At 35.2% G+C, this 4912-nt stretch overlaps 1 pseudogene; it reads right to left on the bottom strand.

Moving 5' to 3' along the window:
- Window positions 1-1977: 1977 nt before the first annotated feature.
- Window positions 1978-3560, bottom strand: LOC102472737 (mitogen-activated protein kinase 6 pseudogene; annotated as a pseudogene).
- Window positions 3561-4912: the final 1352 nt, after the last annotated feature.

Here is a 4912-nt window from a genome sequence, read left to right as displayed (position 1 = left end):
CTTTTATTTCTTTTTTTTTAATTAAAAAATTGTTCTGTAAGAACTAGCGCCATTCTGAAAAGTAATGATGAATGCAGGCATTCATAACTTTTTCCTGATCCCAGGAAGAATAGAAAGCTTTTTTATCTTTCATTATTGAGCATTATGTTAGCCTGAGGTTTTTTTTTTTTTAAATTCCCTTTATCATATTGAAAAAATTACCTTTTCTACTAGTTTTCTGAGTGTTTTTTTTTATTTTTTAAAGAGTTATTTATTTATTTAATTTCATTAATTGTTATTATTTTAAAAACTAAGTTACTTTTATAATTAAATACAGAAAATACACTGTTTTGCTAAAATAAATAAGATGTGATGCATTAACATTTCACTGCAAAAAATGCATACTGGACATTTATGAATGGTGAATGACTCATGTTTAAGGAAAGTTTACTACAGTAAATGCTTGCTAAATAGAAGTGCATATTATGAAGCACTGTGGTGGTCTATGCTTTGCCACATACTTTTGTTACCTTGAAGTAGATAACACATGTGTACCAAATTCGGCATTCATTTTCAGATGCTGCTGGTATCATGCGTTTTAAGAAATGTGTACAGTATGAAAAACTTGAAAATACTCATGGATGAAGAATGTTTAAGGAAAAGAAATATTCTAATACAACTCTGTACAGTCTCAGTGTAAATTTCAAAGCAAGAATTTTGTTTCCTATAAAACAGATCATTGTTCTGAGAGGATGCTTTGTACTTGTCTTAGTGCATTTCTTTTGTCTCCTTATGTGTTGATTATTTTGCTCTATTCTGTATTTCTGTGTGCAAAAGACATCGCAGTTAAAACAAAAACTTATCTCACATGTTGGGAAAAAGTCCACATTTTAAAAAACAAGAACTAAAATTCCTTACTAAATGACACCATCTGATTCAAGTAAAAAATGACTTAAACACTGGTAATTAAAAAACAAAAGACACAAAACATATTTCATGAATACAAAGAAATGCCTGCTGAGTGTTTCAGTTCAGATGTTTAAGAATGCTGCTGTATGTTTTATGAGGAATCTGAGGGGAAGACTTCAGAGCAGAAGGTGTTAATGTGGCCTGAATGGACTTAAGTGGTGACCCAACTGGACTGTGAAACTGCGGGATGCATATGGACAGGAGTTGCTTGTTAAAGAGGAACTCCCCACTGTTGTCCAGGAAGGCGTCCTCATTTCCTCTCCCCAAGCTTCCCATCTTACACTGGTTCAGTTTCTAGCATTTCAAAATCCGCTGAAGAAATTGTTCAAGTAACTAGCATAAGTATTTTCCTTCTCAGCCTGTTCATCCTTCCTCACCTGGTAACAAAACTGATTGATGAGAAAACTGTCCTCCCCTTAACTCACAAACTGGCTATTGCAGGAAGACTGATAAAAGGGTTCTAACTGAGCCAAGCTTGCCATTACTATTTTCCTGCTTTTCTCAGTTTACTAACCTTGACATCAAACTTTTCTATTACAGTTGGGACACTGAGCTATTCAAATCATTTAATTTATCAACAATATCAGTAGGCTTGTGCTGTGAATTAAGCTGAATAGTTTCTGTGATAAAAGAATCAAAATCAAACCCCTGATTCTTTTCCCTTTCTTTTTCAACCAGTTGTGATGCTCCCTCAAGTGCTAGCTGGGCCTTTACTAATCCATTCCTTTCACATTGTGACTTGCCTTTCTTATCAGACTTTTCTTTGCTTTGTTCTTTCCAACTGGAAAGATCTACTATAAGCTTGAATTCATAATAATGGTTAACTTCACTCTCTTTCCAAAGTTAAAATATGATGATGACCTCATTTTTGTCATTACAAGCATGGCTACACTCCAGATCACATTATTTGTTTTCATGGTGATCTGGGTACTGCCATCAAGGTTCAGTAGAATAATTGGTATCAAAAATAGGATAATCCAAATACTTTTCCTGATCTCCATCTAAATATTTTTGAGGATAAACTTGTACTTATCCTTTGTCAGTAACATCAGACAGAGCCCTTGGGGCAAGCTGAACTTCATCAGTATCAAAGTTGTTATGTATAGGCCAATCATGCTTTGAAAACTGACAGTCATGGTACTTTTCCCAGTTATAAATGTGACTATGCATTTCATCCATAAGCAAAATATTATTATCTTCAATATGAAAAAAAAATGACTTGAAATTGACTCATCCATTGGAAAAGAATATTTGCTTATGTGAGTGTGGAAGAGCACTCCCTCTGCTGTTAACCAATCCATTGGGCTAAATGTAATATTTGTTCCAGGAAACCCAGTGTTTTTTGACTAATTTCTGGAAGCAGCTGAGTTAAAGGTTTGTGTGACTCAGTCCTGTCATTTCTAATGTAAACTGGAATTACGCTGAGAAGCTCTTGATGATCTTCCTTGTGAACAACAGGAATAGATTCTAAAATCAGCTGCCTCTGTTCAAGTTCATGTGCACCTGCAAAGAGGGTTTTAGCAGTCAGCATTTCAGCAAAGATGCAGCCAGTAGCCCACAGGTCAATGGCTTTAGTGTAATTATTAGGAGAAAGTGAAAGACATGGAGATCTGTACCAATTAGTAACCAATCCTTTCGAAAGATGGCCCTTAGGGGAATAATGATGATTCATGTTCTGTGCAAGAACAAAGCTACCAATCTTCAGCATTCATGAGAAGGTTAGCTGGTTTGAGATCTCTGTGCAGTATGTTTACCGTTTGAATATACTTGAGCCCATGTAGCAGCTGATACTTGAAAAGTTGGGCATGCTGTTCCAGTAAAGGGCTCCAGCACATTAGCCAAGTATGTCTCTATGTATGCCTGAACAATGTAAACACTGTTCAGTTCAGTAAGAGAGCCCACATCATCTGCTAACTGGCTTCCATTGAGACCAAGAATTTCAAACACTCACAATGTTATCATGGTCAAGTCTTCTAATGATTTTGATTTCACATAGAGCATGTTTGACACTCTGAAGATCAGTAGAGGCAATATTCTTGATGGCTACTCTTTTGTCACAGAAATTGCCTACAGTGGAAAAAAAATCAAGCCATTGACTCCACAACCCAATGGTTTTAGGTTCATATACTGAGAGCCCAGATCAAAACCATTAATTTTCAATGAGACTTACAAAACACTCAGGAAACTCAAATGGAATGAAAAGACATACTATGCACTCAGATTTACAGTGCTAAACAATTTAACATTTAACAAAAATGTGAATAAATATGCACACAACAGGTTTCTATGAACATTCTCCTCACAGTGCAGAAATATTCAATGTTGGACTGGTCCTGAGCAGCAACATTTGATGGTGCTGATAAGCACTATTTCCATTTTGCTTCTTTTTTTCCTCTGTTGCTATAGATTTCAACAGGAAGCCTTGGCAACTGCTGGCTAACATGTCTTTTGATAATGATCAGGAGGCTCTAGCTCACCATAATCACAATAAAAACTACCCTCCATCTTACTCTGATACAAAAGGATTTCTCGGACTCATCCAGGGAATGCAAAGCCCACAGACAGCCTCCAGTGTCGGCTCTGGTCTCTGGCTGTGCTGGCTGCAACGGCATCTCTGGTCTCTGAGGCTCTCGCTTTGTCATGGTTGGTCACCTCCATGTAAGACCTGCAAGGGAGGACATGGGAATGAGGGAGGAGCTGATTTCTATCTTTATTCCCTGTGGTTGGACATGATACTGCTGTAGTCTGTTATGTAGTTAATTACCAAAAAGCAACAAAAACAAAACAAAGCAAATAAACAAACCTGAGTCTGATAAATTAAGAGAATAGAGGATTATCCACCTCACAATTTGGAGGTCCAAGATCCACATCTGCATCACAACATGGCAGAGGGCAGGGGCTTAAGCAGAGAAAAGTGTGTTCTCTATTCATATAGGGTTCCGTCTGCCTCATTTTCTTTCCTTATAAGCCCACTAGAACTCATCTACCCTCCTCCAACCAACCAATTGATAATGTCCACCCACTTTGACACAAATTAATTAGTCAAATTTTCACCCTCTTAATCACACTGGAATCAAGTTTTATTGCATGAATTTTGGAGAACACTCAAACCCCAACAGATACTTTGTATAGTACAAAGCTTTTAAAATTTACAGATATTTGTTTTGTGACTAAATCTATAGACTATTCTGGAGATTAATTTGTGTATACTGGTAAACCAATGTGTTTTCTGCTGTTACTGGATGGAATTTTATACATACCTATTTCCCTTAAGTTTTTTGTCTTAAGTGCTGTATTTCCTTATTTAACTTCTGCCTATTTGTTCTACTATTGAATAGTGAAAACTGATTTTTCCAGATATTATTATAATATCTATATCTTCCTTCAATTATGTCAATTATGTTTTGTTCAATTTTTATCTCTGTTGTTTGGTAAATATATATGTCCAACCTTCATAGCTTTTTAAAGATTCACATCCTTTATCAGCTTGTAATGTCAGTTTTATCTCTTTCAAAAAAAAAAAAGAAAAAGAAAAAACCTGCTTATAATACACATATCATTTGATAGCTAACTATGAATAGTATCTCCAATAAAGAACATTATTTTGGGATATTGACAGGTATTATGGTGGTTAAAACTCTGGATTACCACATGGCTGATCATGGTTTGAGAGCCAAACTTTGTGGCCTGCTTTCTCACCTTCCTTCTCTCTCTCTGGTCACATTTAAACAATAATAATAGTGAATAAAATAAAATAATTATTTTAAAAATATTATTTCAAATAATATTTGTAAATATTACAGTTATAAGAAAATCTATACTGAAAGAGTATATTATTATTAGATACTAAAGTCCTATAATTATAGAAAACAAAACTTGAAAATTTAGCCCATGTCCTGGCAACTAATTGAACTTTTTGATGGCCCTGTGTATTCTCTTAGAGAAACATAAAATATAGATTGGG

Source organism: Tupaia chinensis, unplaced genomic scaffold, assembly GCF_000334495.1.
Source record: "Tupaia chinensis unplaced genomic scaffold, TupChi_1.0 Scaffold147959_1, whole genome shotgun sequence".
NCBI classification, from domain to species: domain Eukaryota; kingdom Metazoa; phylum Chordata; class Mammalia; order Scandentia; family Tupaiidae; genus Tupaia; species Tupaia belangeri.
This window is presented reverse-complemented; position numbering and strand designations above follow the sequence as displayed.